General features: G+C 47.3%; 1 protein-coding gene across 1 annotated transcript in view; it reads left to right on the plus strand.

Moving 5' to 3' along the window:
- LOC126531185 (neural cell adhesion molecule 1-like) overlaps positions 1-20,285 on the plus strand; it is a 453,103-nt gene that overhangs the window by 384,731 nt on the left and 48,087 nt on the right. The window lies entirely within an intron of this gene.

The following is a 20,285-nucleotide window of genomic DNA, read 5'->3' on the forward strand; positions in this document are numbered from 1 at the left end:
CCCTCGTAATAAAAGCCAAGCCGAGCCGAAGTGAGGCAAGCCCCATCGCGGGCTAAAGTATAACGACACTCTCCAAGAGGGTCTCGCTCCGTGCTTCCCGCAGCGCCATTGCGGCCTGTCTGCACTGGTGGTTCCATTCAGCTGCTTTTCACGGTTTCACTCACCACCAAGTACCCCATGTGTGGCGCTGCCCACCGCGGATGGCCTTGATTGTTTCTTACAGCGTATCTTCCCTTTCATAACCCCTCACCCCCCACGTGTATACAAAAAATTTAAAGCATGCGACTAAATTTGTGGTCAGTGTGGGGTATAAACATTACCTGAGTTTACACGTTGCGTGGAACAAAAGTAAACACAATTCCATGCAGCGCCGTTAGTTGAATAGTACTTAACTAATGCCTTCGCTTCGTAAAGATTCTAATATGTCCGGGTAATCTTATTTCTCTGTTCAAGGTGCATTGTTGTGAATGCTGGCTTTTCTCCCTAATATACGTTTTTGCCTTGGCGTAATTTGTGATAAATGCACGGCGTTCTTCTTTGTTTCCTTCAGCAAAATGTGTTCATGTAAGTTGCCTGCCAATCAATGCGTATAATTCCTTCTCGCTTTTTGTCTGCATCAGCGACGTGGCATTATCAATTAGAACAGAGGTGAGCGTAACCTAAAGTGCCATTTCACGGAAATTTGCACCAGGCCTGCCCGTCGTTGCTTTGTGAGCAGCCTATGCAGTTTTAATTTTGCCTGGCAGCCCTGAAAGACATCCTCCCTTTCCCCCACTCACAGTATAGGGTAGCAAACCAGGTGCTCGTCTGGTTCATCTCCCTTCCTTTCCTGTCCTTGCTCTCTCTCTCTTTACACTGCGTAACAAAGTGAATAAAGGCTTCCGAAAAGAACCATAAAGAAAATACTTTTAAATAAAGGCCTTCCTCTGTTTCTTTTTGCTCAGGGACATCTGCCCAAGAATGACACGCATAACGACAGATTCATCATCACGTACCCTGCTCTGCTTGCTATGTTTTTGTCAGGCGAAGTGCCAAGCTTTAAAAGCGTCGTCGTCCGTATTGGGGCACTGCATAGTTCCTTTCACTGTGCTGTACATAGTAAAACGAAAATCAGCTTTGTGACAGAGGATGGCACAAAAGAAGAAAAGTGCCAAATTTTTCTTAGACCTCCTTGCTCTACGCACTTTCTCTTTATTCGCCTTTTCCTCTCGAAGTAAACATAAGCTTTTGCCGACACGTCGTATACGAAGCAGAAAGTCCCAACAGCACGCGCGCTTCCTTGCACGCGAATAAATCACGCTTTTTTCCCTCGCGCTGCCCTTCCAAGGCGCCTTTCTTTCGTGCAGTCGCCTCTCACTCCCTGTCTAGGGCTTCTCGCGTGCGGCGCCATATTGGCTGCGGAGCTTCGTCCCGCCGCGGAAGCTGTTGCCAGGGCAACGGAGGTCGTGTCCGCCAAGCGCGCGCTCTCGCAGCCGCTGCCACTCACTTCCGTCTCGCCCTGTTGCTGTGGTCGTCCCGTCCGAGGCAAGGAGGAGGCCGGAGGAGGGGTTGTTGTCGTAGGGAGCTACCGTCTGCTTCCTGAGAAGCTTTCCCGTCCTCATCCGCTTCTTCCTCCTCCGTGTTCCTTCATTCCTCGCAGTATTATCATTCTGCTCCCGACTTACTGAAGCGACTGTTGTATATTATTTTTCTCTTTCCCGCACGTTTTGCGTACTGACATCAGAAGTACTGACGTGCCGCACGCCCACTGCTCGGGCTACAGGGCTGCTGCCAGGCCTGCGTCGCAGTGTAGCGATGTCTTAGAGCAACTGCGCATAACTTACCCACCAGCAGCGCTACGCTGGCACTGCTCTTTTTTTTTTTTTTTTCACTGAGACTTTTCTGCTTTCTTTGTGTCAGCGCTGTCCCTTTTCTTCCGGCTGAATCGTTGGGAGATATCGAATGGAGTTATCCGCAATCCGCTTTTCTTCTTTTTCTCTGACTTCCTCCTTTATTCGTCTGAACTGACAGCCTAAAGTCTAAGCCCATAAAATGTATGTTTGCTTGCTGCATGTATTTGTGTGCTTATCGTTTTTTTTTTTTTTAGATTTCTGTATCGTAAGTTCTCTTTTCGTATCGCGTTATAGCGAGGGCCGTTTCTTAAAGGTTTAAATAAACTTCGCACTTGCTCGCCTTCTTCGCATATACGTTTGAAGTATGTGGCAGGAACTTTGCGAGCTAAGAAGCTCTGAAAAGCAAATAAAAAAATATTGTTCATGTTCACATAATGCTTCGCCAGCACTTGCATCCGGGATTGCCAGAACACGCACCCCCCCCCCCCCCCCCCCTCAAACACCATCGCGTGCCTCGTTGGGCTGGCCTTTGACTTTGCATATAAAAAGGATGCGCGACGTAAGCATGATGTCGTGGTTTCTATGGCTGACCGACCGTGCTTACTGCTATTGCTTACACCAGCTGAATTTCTTCTTTCTCTTTGCCTAAAGGCCAGACGACAGGATCTGTTTACAAGAAACTCTTATGCATGCCAGCTCCCAGCTGTAATCTTCTTTTCTCTAAGCAGGCGTGTTACGTGGCAGAATTTTGGAGAAAGGCTTCCGAGTGAAAATGCCTGTTCTGTTGAAACCTTTAGTATCAACCTACCTTGCCGGGAGGTAAGCAGCTTGCAGTCGTATCGCACGTGACTTATCAGCAATAAAAGCATTCCAGCTCTTTCACCCGTCACGTTGCGTCTCGCAGAGACTAAAGTAGTGAACATTAGTTAGCCTTTCACTTCAGGTAGGGCCTTGTGTAGTGGATCTATATTTCTTGCTTGCCTCATTCTTGTATTCAACTCACTCCACTAGTGTTTAATGCTCGTTCTAAAGTTACATAAAACTGCAGGATGATGATATTCGCTGTCAGGAGTGATCATTTCATCTGTAAAGCTTTAAGAAGTAAACATTAACATAACGAATGTTCGCCTTGTCTGATACTTTTCTTCAACATCCTTCGATAATTCTCGACAAAAACTGAAATCGATTCCTGTGTCCTCGCTGAGGTTCTTGATTTGGAATATCGTGCGGCTGAGCGAATGTGTGGTTGGCGCTAGCGAATGTGTGTCCGGTTGGTTGCATTGCGGTCGCTTGTTGTCTTTCTGCTGTTATCTCGTTCTCTTCTTCTTCTCGAATGGAAGTCGGGAATTATATCGCAACGCCACATTCAATTTATTCAGGCTGCTAAGCACGCAGTTTATATTCGTCGCTTCTTTAACCTTCCCGGCGAGCCTTATCTACTTTTCGTAGCTCGCTTTTCTTTCCTCATCTTTGTGTGCGCATTTGCTTCGCAAGCTTCTTGCGTTTATTTTAACTGCAGAGAGAACGGTTATGGAACGTTTTGTGGGTCCGCTGTAAAGAAACACTCCTTCAGTAAAACGGGCATCACGATAAGCTATTTGGAAAGACTTATCTTTCGCTGTACATCCATGTTTGTAACGGAATGAGTTGTTTACTCCGAAAACTCCAACAGAGATCGCCGTTGTCGCTTGAAAAAGAGTGACAAGAAAAAGAAAATATGAATCACGGTAACAATCTTGCGAGGAGTCTTGCTATGAGGATTTCGCCTTGCATTTGATCAAAGCACTGAGGGATCCAGCTTCGAGACAAATCGTGTGCTTGAACTGTACGAAATTTGGGAGAAATATTAAAACGCCGAAGTAAATAAATAACGAACCCGTCTCCGTCGTATTACGAGTACAGCCGTTTGCGGAAATGACTTTCTTTCGGAAAGGCCTTAATAGGCGAGCTGGAAGCCTTTCTCTGACGCACCGTTCTGCTCAAAAAAAGGACCAGGACTCGCAACGAGACAGATGAATTTCTGACGGTGAGCGCACACAGCTTTTGGAGAGCGAAAGGGTCGATGCAGCCTGATTGCTTCCATCCCACTGTCTTACAGGGATGCTATCGATGCATTTGTGGCAGTAGCGGAGTTTTTTCAAGCCAGCGTCGTGTATCCGCGAAAATATAGCAAGTAACGCCCGGCGAGGCAGTGCTATTGTGGCTTCTCTGAAACCGAATGCTGCCGCCGGGAGAAGGTGTACTCCTTGCACTTTTGGTTGCGTGCGTGCGTGCGTGCGTGCGTGCGTGCGTGCGTGCGTGTGTGTGTGTGTGTGTGTGTGTGTGTGTGTGTGTGTGTGTGTGTGTGTGTGTGTGTGTGTGTGTGTGTGTGTGTGTGTGTGTGTGTGTGTGTGTGTGTGTGTGTGTGTGTGTGTGTGTGTGTGCGTGTGTGTGTGTGTGCGTGTGTGCGTGTGTGCGTGTGTGCGCGCGTGTGTGTGTGTAGGCGCTTATGTACCCCACCCTTCCGGATAATTCATAAGTACTTCGAAACCCGTTCAGGATGTCTGAGAATAGCATTATAAAATAAGACTTACCGATGACGACTGCGTAACCTGGTGAAATAACACGAAAACCATTGAACATGTTTTGTTGTCACGCTGTAGTATCCATCCCTACATATATGAGGACGTATAGTTACTCTGCCAGAAGTCTTCGGCCTTAAAGCTAATCGAGGAATGGAGAATAAACGCGCAGCGTACAATATAAGGCATTTGAGTATTGTGTGCATAAATGCCGCGAGCCGACAGATCGAAAATACAACAATAAGGGTCGTTCGTCCGTTACCACGAACCGCGGGTGCAAACGTCCGATAGCGCGGCAGAAAGGCAAAAATAACGAGCCCGGTGACGTCAGCTACCACCCATATTCGCTGGGAATGCTCGTGAAATTCCTCAATATACTCATCGTCATTCCATGTAGTTGTAGTGCGCGTTGTAGTTGCGTTGTAGTGTAGTGTATAGTGTCCCTCCGCAAGCGTCGTCTTGCCGTGGCAGGTCTCGCTTGCCACGCTGCCACTTACTTTCTTGGTCGCCGTCATGTTACAGACCGCCTTGAGATTATGGGGTGATGTTGGTGCGGCTTGTGTGCCACTGCTTTCTAGATTGCATCGTCGCGCTCTGGCTTCGTGCTTTATTTGTGTGTTTCTCGTAAAGCTATCTCTCATTCCTTTGGGTACCGCGAGTTCGAAAGGTAAAAAACTGAAACTCATCAAAAAAACTTAGCTCGTAAACTCAAAAGAAGAAGAAAAAGAACAAAGAAACCTTGCGCTATAGAACTGTCCGTAAGAGCAGATGGTAGCCCACTCCAAATGCCTAAATGAAGAGCTGTCTTCGAGCCATTGTTATTGAGAAAGTTGTTTGACCTTCGGGAAAGCCATCGCGGCGCGAATAAGGACATAAATAACAGAAGATGGGACATAGCCTAAATATAGCACCTGGGGTACTCTGACGTGCACCTCAAGCTAAGTACACGAGGGTTTTTGCATTCCAGCCTCATCGAAATGTGGCCACCGCGGCCGGTATCGAGCCCGCGGCCTCTACTTCGGGAGCGGAATGTCATAGGTACTGCACTACCGCGGCGGGTGGGCACAGATATCGTTTAAAACAGAGGCCGGTACGGCACGGGACGGTTTAACTTTGAAGGCTGTTTCCTTGAAGAACGCGTCTTGAAAGAAGGCAAACACATTCAAGTTTAATTACGAGTAAAATTAATAAATCTGTCGCTGTCTGCTTCGCACTTCTAAGCGAAGCTGCAACCTTTTCGTGTTTTTTTATCCTTTTTTTTTGCGATCCACTTTATTCGTTGTTTTTCGATATTGGCGACGCCAACCGTTGATGGCGCCACCGCAACACATGTGTCTAGCCTTGGCAAATGTGGGAAAATAATTTTCAAGGGCGAGTCTCTCCCTTCGCACGTCAAGGTACCTTAGGCACCCTGTGCGACCGTTTATAACAAGCCCACTGCAATGCCGCAATTGTATGAGGCTGGCACACGTGAGCGCCGTGAGCGAGAACACAAGGATTTGCTCACGCTGCGACGAGCCCCACGCTGCAGACTACTGTGCAGCCACGGTTCTCAAATGCCCCAATTGTCTTTGGTCCCATGATGCTTCCTCGAAGGACTGTCCCAAAATGAAGAAAGAAAGGGAGGTCTTAAAGCAGATGGCGGGAGAACGTTCGTCTCGTCGGGAAGCTGTTATGGCCCTTACAAAGCGACGCTCACGACGCCGTCGGACTTCAAAGAAGGCCGATGCCTCTGTGCCGATGCCTCATCCGACAGCACCTCCTGCTGTGCCCCCTATAGGCCTGGTGGAATTCAATCTAAATCTCACAACAAGGTCATGACCGAGAACCATACAACTTGATCCGCACTACAAGAGCCACAGCCGAAACCAGAGCCACAGTGAAAGCCACAACCGTAGCTACCGGCGATGCCATAGTCGGAGCCGGAGCCACGTCAAGTGCCAAAGCACACCGCTGTACAGTGCACAGCGCGGGTTCCTGACAAATTGCCCGAAAAAGACCTGCAAGTGGTTATGATGCTCCGGTCTCTGTTGAATATTTTTCGAATGCTCTTGAATAATCTGCATATTCCCTCAGCGCGAAGTGCAGTGCAAGTGCTGGATGTTATTCAGTGCTTGAAAGTCTTGAGTAAGCGTCATCGCTCACCCGGTGCATTCTGTTCGCACTGAAGTCAAAATGGCCGCGGTATACTTTAACGATGTACTGCCACCTATTGCAACGTACTGTTAACCACTGGCCTCTTGGCCTTTCCAGATGACTTCAACGCGCGTGACCAGGTATGAGGAAGCACCAAGATTAGCCTCAGACAGCAGAATGAAGGCAGCCCGATGTATCAGCGGGGCACATGCTTGGACTTGACTGATTTCAAGGCGCTTTGCTGCGTGCACTCACAGTGCTCACTCTATCCTGCTTTCCTCTTTCTGTTCCCTCTTTCCCTTCCCCCACTGTAGGGTAGCGAACCTTGCTTGCTTTCTCTCTCGCTTCTCATTCTACCGTTTTCTTGCTTCTTCTCTTCTTTTTCTTTTTTCTTTCATCTACACGTGCCTTCTTTTAAGCGAGGAAACCTGTGAACCAGAAAAGGGATAGGGGGCATGCTTTTCGCGCTCGTATATGTCGGGCCTCTTTCGCCGTCTTTTTCTTTTACGCCCGCTCCCGACGAGATCACCGCAAGCTCGTCTCCTCCGCGATGGCAACTACTTACTAAACCCACGCTCCTGTAATTCCGCCCGAACAGCCACTACCACCGCTAGCCCGGGCGCTTGACATTATGCCCGCCGGTGATGCGCGGCTTTAGCCTCGCAAGCCGCATCGAACGCGGCGCGTTCGTTAGCAATTTTTCTTTCCTTTTCTTTATTTCTTTCTTTTCTTCATCGTTATGCCTTGCGTGTGTATTCCAGCGTCTCGAGTCGTTTGCTCATGTTTGTCTCTGTGTGGGGCCCTGGTGATCTTCTTTCCTGTTTCTTTCTTTATTTCTTCATTTGTCTTTGTGTTCCCGAATTCTGAGCGTGTAGGCGCACGGAAAAATTTTAAACGCCTTTTGGCATTTGTTTTTTCTTGTTGTTCTTAAATACCTGCGTAAAAGAAACCGCTGTAACGTACTGCATGCTTTCTAGTATTCACATATTCGAGGCGCGTGTCTCGGCGAGGAATTTTACCGCAATATGTCGAGATCAGTGTTGCGTGCCACTACCGCAGATCGACTGCATTTTCTTTTGGTGTTGTTGTTGCTGCTGCTGCTGCTGCTGTTGGTTCTTTAAAGTAGGACTCAAGCTGGTGTAAGAGAAATCTTAGCTGCTGTTAAAATTTATTGTCGTCGTCTTTACAACAAAGCAAAACATGCAGCACATAAAGGGTTGAATTCTCGAAGTGGAATTTCTTTGTATGTTTGTTTTGTTTGTTTCAAACAGCGACGAATTTTTCTAAACAGCTAATGCGAAGTATTAGTAATTTCGTTCTTAGTATCTTTCCTGCATGTTTAATACTATCTCGTTAAGAGCTTTGATCCTTTGTTAGATATTCGGGATAGCAGTGCAGACCCTTCAGCAACAAAATTTGCCACAGCTAATAAGAGTTTCCAGGCGAATTCTATAATATTCATTTCTTCCTTTGTTTACCACGTGGTTCGCTTGGTGATAAATATGTGGTTGTAGAGAAATGGCATTTACAGCCTTTCACACTCGGATCAGCCAGTGGTGTGTGTTAACTTTCCGAACGCGCATGACTCGTTCCAGAAGTCTAAGCGACGCCTTCTCTCAGGCACGAATGGCCATTAACTCCTATATCTTCACTCGCACGGCGCATCCACCTCGGCGAACTTGCTCTCTTCCGCGTGAAAGTCGTGCGCGCCGCCAGAGGTCGTTGTCGTTCGCTACCCAGTTTTTCCGGCACGTCTCGCGTTTCCTTCACCGCGGAGCCAAGCTTTCCCGTACGACTAACGAAGAAATACTGGAACCCCCTCAGATGAACTGGGAGGAATTAATACTTGTGGGGGCAGTAGGAGCTACAAAAAAATAAAAGATATAGTAAAGCGAGGGTCCCGCTGCTCGCTGTAATGAAGACGTAAAATTTCGGAGAGTGTATGGCGCAGCCAGACGACCATGCTGTGTTTCGCCATTTCATTGCTCATTACGCTATTCCCGACAACATCCGGGACAAGAAAGGAGAGGGGAAAAAAGGAAAGAAACATTATACGGTCGCTGAAGGAACAACGAAGGGGCTCGAGATTGAACTCTCTGTCGGGCACCGCCGCTACATTGTGCGCTGCCGTAATTCACTTACGCTTTTGTGAAATGTTTCCCCCGCGTAATTTCGCTTTAAGGTTTTCTTTCTCTTACGGCAATAATTCGGCTGCCGTTATCGCGGTCGTTTTTCCTTATCTGTGCAGGTTTGCCGGAGGAAAATAAAAACGAAACAGTAGACACGGCGCAGACTTTTCGATAAAACGAACGGCTTTTGTTTATTTTTGTTCTTTTTTTTTCCACTGCCTAGCGCTTTAGGAGTTAACTGGCTATACAATAATCTGCTCAGTACTCCGGAAATTAAAATTTTTTTCCCCTTGCTTTCACTCACCGCCACGTACGCCAGAAACTGGAGAAGCGAGAGGCAAATATTTCTTTTCTCTCTCCCTCAGCCTGTCATTGACGAAGCTTTTGTACGAATTTAGCGCGTTGAAGTTAGGTGATAAACGAGCAGAGAAGTGTGTGTTGATGACTTGCGTCTGGCGTATCGTATCTGCCGAACTGCCGGCGCACGATTCAGGCAGCTGCCGCGCGCTTAAAACTGCAACGCTTCGAGAATGATTCACTCTTTGCATTCCACACGCTCGTTGATTGGAAGCACTGTAGAGGTTAGTTTACGCTAGTGAGATCAGCTTCGCACAGACGCGATCTCATGTTTCTCTTGCTGGGGCTTTCAAAATTCAGCTAAATATAATCATACTAAATGCTGAAATATCTAAATGGGTGTTCCTGTGGCTGCTCTGACGGTGTTGGATTTTTGTCTGGGAACTTAAACGCAGTGTCCGAGGCCGCATATCGGTATAGGCTTGCTTAATACACGTACACTGCGAAAATGCCCGAAGCAACGTTTTACAGCGAAGCTGTATATGGCTAGCCGATTCCTCCGTCCGTCCGTCCGTCTGTCGCCTACGCCGAAAACTACTCCGGTGCAATCCCATGCTCACGCGCGAATACAACGGGGGCAGGTGCGCGATTGGCTGCGCCAGTAGTGACGTCGTTGCTCTCCGTCACAGCGGAGCGTGCGCGCGGCAGTTTATCTGCGGCTCCGAAATGGGTAGGCCGCGCGTCATACGTACTCCTGAGGAGGAGGCAGCTTTCGAGCCGCGAGCGGAACCGGGAACGAGCACGATCGTCAACGCCATGCTGATGCTGCAGCCCGGGCACAAGAACAGGCTCGTGTAGCCGAGCTGAAGCAGCAAGTGCATACCAAGGATCCGGCAGCCTACCAAGCCATCGTTTAATGAACCGTCGGGATTGACGCAGTGATAAACAGTGGTGCAGTGAACCATCTGTACAGAGTGCTTGGGCGGCGATTTTCTTATTTTGGAAGCACTATATTCATAGTACACAGAAATGCACGCGTACAAAACGCCAGGCACAAATAAAGCAACAAACACCTTTCTTTTCATTTTTTTTTTTTTTTAGTTTTGGCTCGTATACGTGTCAATTGCCCGTTGATGAGCAAATGTATTGTGAAGGTAAGTTTGAGCATGCGCGGTTTATTTCCCACAAACGGAAACTTATTGTCCTTCTTGTAGTGGCTTTCAAGTCCAAGCTTATAGTTATGCTAAACTACTTAAACGGTTGTTGCTATTATAGTTTTGGTGACTTGGAAATGCTGCCCGTGTACCTTGAAGGCAGTGGCCGAAACCGCATATTCGTACAAACTGTTCTAACTGATGTCAAATAGTTCGAACAAAATTCGAACACGTGTAAGATTACATGGTAGGTGAGCATAAGGGGAAGAGCTGGACTGATCTTGTTATTCGTGCATGAGGTTAAGCGGCTGTTAGTAGAGTAACGATATTCCTTCACCCTTAGCCTGACCACTGAAACCTTGACTGCTTTTCGGGCGGCAGGGAATAAGTCGATAAAGGGTGGCGACTTTGGCTGGTTAGTGCAACAGTACTTCCGACAGGGAAAACTTTTTCTTTTAGTGGTCAAAACATCGAATCGTCGTTTTGCGCGCTAAAAAGGATTTTCCTTGTCTGAAGTAACAAGTCGAAGTGATCGAAATTAGGAAAATATGCAGACGAAAAGTGCGTTTGATTCATTCAGTGCATACATTATTCGGAATTTTTGGGAGAGTCTTTTGCCAGCTATGGACACATGATGATGATGATGATGATGATGATGAATGTTATGGTAGTGCAGAAAAAAAAATAGTAAATAGGGACGAACGGAAACGGGGAAGTGAGGAGCGAACGCTAACTCACTATCTGCACCGTTTCCGCGATACTTGTGTAGCTGGATCCGAAGTTAGCGCATTCATTCTGTTCTATCCTTCAACTTTATCCGTTATCGCAGCGGGCACGTATTAATTGCCGCGCCCGGCTTTATGCGCGCACACCTTTACTTTTAACTCTTTATGTTTTTCTCTTTCTTTTCTTCGTCTTCACGCTCGCGACACGTAACGTGTGTTAGCAGCTGCGATTTCACCCCCTCGTTTCCGTATCCTGAGTGCTTTCTGGCGCGCCGGCGTCGTGTCTGCACGCATTCTAGCTAGCGGGAGCAGGCATGTGCTTCCATTAATTAGAAGCCCGTTACTCCTCGGACGTCTCTGGGTGATGGGTACGCATGCAAGAGGCGCAACTAAAGGTAGAAAGAAAGAAGATGCGAAGCCAGGCGGCGCCTCGTTTGCGCCCTGCGCGCTATTTTTCGGCCGCGATGGCGAAATGTATACAGTACCTCAGGCAGAGACGAGCAGTCGCGTTTCTTTCCCAGTATATTTGTTTTCTTGTTTGTTTTTCTTGTTTTTTTTTTACCTGGATTTTTGTTTCTGCCGACGTCGCTCTGCGGACGTGTTCCTGTTTACGTAAGGCACGCCTTGATAACGAGATGATCCTAAAAGAAAATATTAGGCTAAGTTAGTTTTGTGGACCGGTGTTTATGAAACCCGTGCTCCGGTGGCGTTTTTCTCCGAAGCAAAGTTTCTAATAAATGTGCGCACCCAAAGGAAACATGTTGTAATCTATCTGAAGAGGAGCTTGAGTTGAGTGGTTAATTAAATTCTATACAAATAACCGCGATGTCTACAACTGTGCTTATTTTCACCCTATCCTACGTGTAATCTCATGTTTATGTGTAGAAAAGGCCGCAACTTTTGAACGCCCCACCGATACTGTTCTCCGATATTTCTAAAGCTCCCTCATAATACTCAGCGTTTCAAGAACTGACTAAGCGCATAGCCGTAGCAGAACATTGTTTGGAGCTTCTGCGCGCTCTTGTTATGTTACATAGGGGTATTTCACGATTTGTTTACCGGAGTCGACAGTCCAGCGTCGTAACGGGGAATAACGGCGTCAGGCTGGTTCTATACCTTGTGAAACACAGTTTGTGTTTGCACAAGGCGGTCTCACAGTATGATGCCGTTATTGACATTGAGGCTTTGACGATGCGACTACCGTGACTTTGATCTTTAAGGACGTAATCTAGTTTACTAACAGCATTTCAAAGAAAGTGCGAATTATCGTGTCATTAAAATAAAGGTGATTCGAAGTACTGTATACTTTGCGGAAATTGTCTCATAATTGTTGCGTGTTCTGGCATTATGTCTATTTTACTGCACTCGACTTTATCCTTTCTATATTATTCCCATTCATGTTGACTATTATAAAGACTCGCTCTTATTTCCTTCAGGGCAGACATGCTGTACGCATATCTACCGGAAATGTTAATTTAATTACATATGTGTCTTTTCTTTTTCGCTCTTTGCAGGTAAGAAACCTACGGTCTGCCAACACTTTTCTCTCAACACCAAGCTGACTTCGAGTGCCGAAAACGTAAGCTGCGCTTGCTGTCGATGTCATGTCGACATCAAGATTTGAATTTTCTGTAAATAGCGAAACACATTTTGTTGTTTCAGTACGGTCGTGATGTAAGACAACCACTACGTGATATTAAGGAACTGCTTTGCTCCAACTCCGACTTCCACCAGACTGCACCGACGCGAGGAATCTCTTCTGCGTGTCTAGTAGTTCGAGTTGCCGTCAGAGCTTATTCGACGCTATTGGGAACGTCTGACAATGTTGCATATGAGGTTCGTGGCTGCAAACAGGACATACACAAGCTATTGTGCCACTGTGCTCGATTTGGCATACAAGCACAATCCACGTGTCATGCATGCATTGCGGCAACTAGACGATCGTCCCTTGACCGCACTGACGCGACTGGAAGATGACAGTGTGATAGCACAACAGCGGACTAAAGACAGAAAGGGAAGTCTGAGACAAGCGCACACTCCGGCTTTCCTGTTTACGTTTAGTCCGTACATACTATCATCGACCGCCAGCTATCTAAGTCGTTGCTGCTGGAACACTGTCTCCAGCGAAGATCGGCGCAGAAGGCAGTGAAGGCACTTCTGTGGTTTTTCTACAGCGTGATGCTGTCCACGCACATTCGCACATTCACTGTCTTTCTCTCTCTCTCCTTTCTGCATCTGTGTACTCTTCCCCAGCGTGAGGTAGTCGGAACAGACACTTTTCTGGTTAACATTCCTGCCTTCTCTCTTTGTGCTCTCTTCTGAGTTCCCGTCAGGCATAGTATCCACTGATAGAAACGCCATTAGAAAAATTGCAGCGTTTCTTTCTATCTTCTACCAACATTGACAGCATGCGATGATAGCCTGTCGCGCTTCCTGAAACCTGAAATTTCGTGACCAACAAGCGTGACTCCTTTCTAGGCTAGAGCCACATACTGCCCGTTCTTTCCGTAACTTATCCGTTAATGCATACAGCTGGAGCAGCGTGTTCCAGCAGCTCGATTTTCTTTTCTTGTTTTTTTTGCCTTCGATGTTGTTCCTTAGAGCGTCTCTTATTATGTAGGTAAGCACTGCATTGACATTTTAGGTCTTTTGAGGAGAATAAACGTACATTTGCTCTACTTCTCCCCTTCATTTGTCATCGCCTTTCACAATTATCCATTCAACAACGGACCGACTTGCCACCTCGCAACCAGTGTACCCCTGTTCAATGAAAGGTAGCAAATGTTTCCAGCACGACGTGGGCTTCGTTGCTACGTGTGCCCCATGTTCTCGCAGAGCATTTCTCGCATCTTCGCAGAGCTTTGCTTTTAACAGCCATCGTTTGCACCCTTTCTCGAGTGCTTGCGGTAGCGGCACCCATGCTTCGAGTTATGTAAGTTGCACAAGGGTGGCGATGTGGGCTTGTTGGTACACATCTTGGCTAAGCGCAGGGAAATGCGGACAAAAGAATGCACATTGGACGCACAGGCGCTGTGCCTTCTTATGTCCTCGTTGTGTTTTTCTGCGCTTAGCCACCTTTAGTAATTACGTAAGTTGTTTGCCTGCGCAAATTTAAATTGCAGCAACATTCGTCTCTGTCGCATCGTGCGCATTTTTGCTCTTTATCTTGAGCTCCTCGCGACGTGTGATTGCGCAGCGGCTCTCGTAATTAGCGAAACGCCAGGGCACCGTGCACTTTGCTCACTTCCGCTCTCTCGTCATACACTTCGACGCGTTTATGCCAAACGAGCAGGGTGGTAGGGTGTTTTTGTCTTTGACAAAACTGGTAATAGAACCGATGGAGCCGCAATAGAGGCGTTGTGTAAGCCTTTTCGGCTTCGGTGAACGAATGCGAACAGCAGTGCTAAAAGAGCAAGCAGTAAGTACAAAAAAATGTGCTGGAAGGTTGGCGTCCTGGTGCTGCGTCCTTCAGCTGCCGAAGCCTTCCCGCCGTCATAAAGCTCACCTCCTCGACGCTTCTTATGTATGTCTCTTGTACTTAATTTGTAGAAGCTGACAGCACGGGCTGGAGTGCTTCATTAATTTCCTTTGGACGTATAGTAGCTCCTTCGTTCCCGCTCGTCACCTCCGTTTCCTACATGCAAATTGTCAGGCTTGGCGCTCTTTAGAATGTCTCTTGCTTGAATTCGTTATTCTCTCCATCCTGCGCCTTTTACATCCGTAGGCTGAGAGCGCCGCGCCACAGCAGTTTGGAAGCCCTAATGAGCGCCGCATAGAACCACTATGGTGCTTCTAATTAGCATTCGTTGTTGAAAAGCCCTCTACAACGCGGTACCGTCACCCGTGTTACCGCACCTGAGGGCAACGTGCAGCCAGGCCTGGTTGTCGACACTCGCTTGACTCGGATGGTGGAAAATTACTCAGGGGGAGGCTAGACGCGCGTACAATTCACGAAATTACCGGTTCAATGCCTGGTAAAGGTGATTAGTTTTTCGTTCCTTCATTCTTTCGTTCTTGGACAGTCTCTCTTTTGCCTACCGCTCTTTCTCATTTATTCTTCTACGGTCGAAATTTCATATGTGGTCCAGAAAAAGATAACATCTTTCTTTAGTTTCACTTGATCTGTGGCTCAGATAAAGGATTCATTTCATGTTCCCCGATCTTTGTTTCAAATAGTTTAATGGTGTGTGCGCGCGTGTGCGCGTGTGCGTGTGTGTGCGTGCGCGTGTGTGCGTGCGTGCGCGCGTGTGTGTGTGCGTGCGTGCGTGTGCGTGCGTGTGCGTGTGTGCGTGTGCGTGCGTGTGCGTGCGTGCGTGTGCGTGCGTGCGTGTGCGTGCGTGCGTGTGTGCGTGTGCGTGTGCGTGTGCGTGTGCGTGTGCGTGTGCGTGTGCGTGTGCGTGTGTGTGTGCGTGTGCGTGTGCGTGTGCGTGTGCGTGTGCGTGTGCGTGTGTGTGTGCGTGTGCGTGTGCGTGTGCGTGTGCGTGTGCGTGTGCGTGTGCGTGTGCGTGTGCGTGTGCGTGTGCGTGTGCGTGTGCGTGTGCGTGCGCGTGTGCGTGTGCGTGCGCGTGTGCGTGTGCGTGCGCGTGTGCGTGCGCGTGTGCGTGCGCGTGTGCGTGTGCGTGCGCGTGCGCGTGTGCGTGCGCGTGCGCGCGTGCGTGCGTGCGTGCGTGCGCGCGCGCGTGCGCGCGTGTGTGTTAGAGATCGAGATCTTAGGGAGGCTACTTACTAACGGAGTGTGAACTTCTTGATGTGTGAGTTAATTGGACATTATTACTCTTACCAGTCCCAGCTGTGCCCTTTGTTGCGTACATTTTAGACATTTGAATAGGATTTACGTCCTTACGGAGGAGCGTAAGTATAAAGTAAATAAGCATGGGTGTGCAAAAGAAATAGTGATAATGTAGCCCTTATTTTGCGTTTTTTCATCGTGCTCTGCCGTTTGCTGTGGAAATAGTCGCGGCAACACGTCAGCGCGCTTAGCGACCAGAAAACGTTGCGTAGAAGTAGATACACCATATTTCAACACGTATTTACCATACACAACACATATATTTCAACACAAAATATTTTCTCAGTACAAGGAGCTGTGGCTGCTTCTCCGTTATACAAGTGCATGTACCGCAGAGCACGCTTTACAGGAGTGATCGCTCAAATGCTTTTTGTTTGCGGGTTCCGCTTGGAGCCGTCTGCGCTTATCGTTTGTTTGTTTCCTCTTCACGTGTTGGAGCGCAGCTCTTAGGCGCGCGTTTCTGCCTTCTTGCGTCGGCGTCGTCCCTCGGTGTCGTCTGTCGGCGTAACTGATCGAATGAGCACATCGAAGGATGAAAGAGCGAACGCGGAGCGCTGCGGGGGATGACGGACGGCAATGGCGAAGAAGTGCGAGGAGGAAAGCGGAGGATGGGGGGTATAGCGGAACCATGAAGCTGAAAGCGGATGAGAAAGCGTGAGAAGAAAAGCGTAGTGCTGCTCGGGGTGGGCTCCGCGGTGACGACCGCTACGAGATGGCACCAGACTAGCGCGCCATCATCTGTTGACCTGCAGTATGCGGCGAGCGCGTCGACCGATACCATATATGCAAACAAAGTACTGCATGAGCGGAGGTGCGTGTGCGGCGGCTGCTACGAATCGCGCCCACGCGTCACTCACGTGCTGCCTCTCGCGATCTACCGATTATCGGTGCAGTCGCGCCACAGTTAGCTGCGTTTGCAATGTACCGCACGGGACTGATTATGTGCGCCAGCCTATATATCGCGAAATGAAAGCACATATAAAGCTGTGGTCAAATTTCGCACTATGCAGTATCGTAATTATCGATAATTCTTTTTGCGTTTTATCACTCCAATTGCATTAGTTTTCACTGCATCAAAAACCGCTGTGCTGATAGATGTACTCGTCTGGACAGATTCCTTCTGAACTCCTTTTAAAACCGCTCGTTCTTGTTGAGACTAGACTTGTCTAAATACTATTTCCTTTCATTCTCTCCATATGTTTGCGTTTAAAACTATTGTTTTCCTCTATAGAAATGAGAGCGGCTTGCATGTCACCCTACGAGGCAAGAAAGAAAATCTGATCGGTATCTGGTCGTCTGGGGTAGGCTTCCACAATACAAAACGCATAGAGCAAGTTTAACAAAGCTTCTCCTTTTCTACAGATTTGGTTTGGCAGTCTTCCAGTCTCCGTTTTCTTCGCTTTTTTTCTCTTCAGATCCTTTTATGCCTATATCGTGTTCCTGAATTTTTCTTTCTCTCTCTCTCACTATATATAACCTCAATTCACCTGTTTGTTCGTCGAATGGACGTGGTATCACCATGTATTGTACTTTCTTCAGTTCTGGTGTAAGGCTGTGAATCTCTGTAAATAAACTTGGTTTTTCAGCGCCCACATTTATTTAAACCTCAACGGGATAATGTCTCGGTATATACATAAGCTATTTCTCAACATTCACGAGAACTGATTTTGTACGAGTTCATGATACGAGGCTTCTATTTTTCTCTAGACGGTCGCTGGTCGCACGATTAAACGCTGTGTACCGGTATCTTTTCCTCATGCTTCCCGCCTTAACCAACCAGCTTGCGCTCGACGAAATCCTTTATCACAGCCGTCTCAGGCTAGCAATTGATCTAGTTTATCTCCTCCTTTTTCTGGCTCATTGTGGGACTAACAAAAATAAAAAAAAAAAACTCAGGCTTTTCTTTCTGAACCTAACCTCTGCCGCTCGCGAGTCCACGATGAGTGTACACGTTGAATCGCTGCACTTTCTGTTGGTTTTAGCCGGCGCTTATTCGCGGAAACGTGTAAGCATGTCAGTTCTCCTTATATGTCAGTAAACACGAGCGCTTGCTGAGTAACATACAGGCGCTTTGACCGCATTTGCTGGCATCATCAAGGCCCCGAAGCATCAAACAAGCAACCTATACTTCTATGGCTTGGGCATTTCAGATATCAAAGCTTGTTTATCCTGACAGTGTGCACCAGAAAAATAATTTGTAATGTCTGTATTTCTGCTCAGTGAACGGAGCCAAAGCACCTTCATACTTCGAGTAGAAATGTTCTAGTTTTGCGTATATCGGGTGTCTTATAATAACGTTAACAGAATTTTTTTTTAAATCCTCTGTGGCATTACAACTCATGTACTTATTGAACAGGAACACTCGAATAGGTATACGTTACTTACACAGGAAATCAATATGCATAATCGAGTAAATAACAAATGTTAATTAGCTTTGCAGCTAATTACATTTAGCGCGCCCATTGCAGTACGCACGAATTTAAGTCAGTGATTTCACAAAGCATATCCACTTGGAGCGAATTTTGAAACTAGCACCAATTTTGGGATAAGTGTACTGAGACTTGCCGTAAAATACTTTCTGCGCTTAATTTTCTAAAAAAAAAAGGCAATTTTATGCATTGAAGCTCAAGAGTTACTGGAACCCAAATGCATTTCCTCGCACACTTTGTTTTGCGGACGCATGTCTCGAAACTGGCGGCATCTTTAGAATTCGTTCTAAGTAGAGATTACTTTATAGGCCACCAGTTACCATGCGTAAATTTCAGTATGCGGCGGAACTTAATTAGCTTAACAATTATCTAAATATTGTTAATTAGTCAATTATTCACGTCCATTTTTTTTCTTCAAATATCTCCTTCTGGGAGAGTAATCCAGGTCAAAAAGTAGAACTCTGCTACCTTTCACGGGTCATGCTACATGTCAACGATAGAATAAAGCACCCCGCATAAGACGTTGCAGCATCAAACTGCCAGATATATCTTGGCCCTGAAGTCAGACCGAGGCTAGCGTTACGTTCCACACTTGTTTTTAATTTCTCTTTTCACTCCGAGACAGCTGCCGCCATTTTAGACCTAGTTGTTGGCTCGTCTGAATACGCAAAGTTTGTTACTTCACACGTGGCTACATGCGCTGCCACAAAGCACTGTATGTAGTGATGTGAATGCTTATGCGCGCGCTCAAGTAAGCTGCTCCAGCGTTTCGAATATCGACAGGTGTATTAAAGCGAAGCTTTCTTTGCCTCTTCTCCGGGGTTTGTTGTTTCGTCTTCGTTTCCTCGCTGAATATATTTGGACACACATCTCGACCACTTGGGCCGCTTGGTATGTGTCCGAGTGTACAACTTGCTGCTAGCTGCCGTCTGTCCTATAGCAGACCACATGGACCACTGCAGGTGATTGGCTATGGGCCTGAATAAACAACGTCAGCATTGTGTATGTTCTATTGGGTAGGTGCCCATTCTTGGACAATCCCCCAATATGTACGTGCAACTGTGACCCAAGGTTTGTGAAGCCTTTTATGTATTTAGATATGTGTATTATCAACATCCTTTCATCGACAAGCGTGATACACAGCCTTTGTCATTGTGACGCAGACAGACAACAGGTACGCGTGCGCCGAGGTTGTACCTGTGTCGCCCGCTACTGCTGCTACCTCGCCAACTCAAACATGCTTCGCATCATAGACTGTTGGGCCACTTGTTGCATCATGTAGTGTCGTTGAGCGCAAATACGGGCGGGAAGAAACGGAGTGGACGGGACAGCGTCTGTCCTGTCCACTCCGTTTCTTCCCGCCCGTATTTACGCTCAGCGATACTACACAAGCATCGCATCATTCAGATTCCAACGATAAAGTTAATGATGGATCGGCGAGTTTTTTTTTCGTCTTATTTTCCTTCATCCCCGATACTGCTCCTCACTACCCTTTTGCCGCCGTCTTTCTACCGTCTGTTGTCACTTTTCGTTCTTTTTTTTTCTTTGTTGAACTGCCGACAGGAAAGCAAGGAAATAGTTGTCTCTACCAATATTGAACGCATGTTCTCGCGCTCGCAAAGACACACACACGTGTCGATCGAAAAAAAAAATGAGAGAGAGAGAGAGAGAGAGAGAGAGCAGTAGACTGAATATTGTAATTGTTTGTTTCTGGGAAACGCGGTAGGGGAAAACTGGACCGCGGCATTTCCTTAAACGCTCTTCGCTGCCGAAGTTGGTCCCACCTGTTGGTAGATTGATACAAAAGTAAAAATAAATAAGCGGAAGTGGAACGAAAACATATGGGTAGTGTAGAGCCAGAGTTAGATTGCAGTCGGGTGCTTTGGCTGTCTTCGTTATTTTCTCTTAGCTTCGATCAATATTTCTTAATCCTGTTTGAGCAGTGATCACACAGCTTGCCTTCCGGTGCTTCTTTCTTTTTCCCCTTTCGGTCACATTTTCTTTTTCTCTTTCAGTTGTCTCTTCCCTCCCTCCCCATCAGTCACTCGCTGCCTCTCTGCGGTTGATTCTCGGCGGCATTCTGTGGTAATTCTGTCGCGGACGCCGTCGGTCATCGCATGTATATCATCTCTAAAGGCGTAAAGGCTACCTCACGGAGGGACAGGAGCTGTGTACCGCGTTAGAGGCACGGGAGAGATGACGGCTGTCAGAACGAAGAATGTTAGAGTAGTGG

Source organism: Dermacentor andersoni, chromosome 5, assembly GCF_023375885.2.
Source record: "Dermacentor andersoni chromosome 5, qqDerAnde1_hic_scaffold, whole genome shotgun sequence".
In the NCBI taxonomy this organism is placed as follows: Eukaryota; Metazoa; Arthropoda; class Arachnida; order Ixodida; family Ixodidae; genus Dermacentor; species Dermacentor andersoni.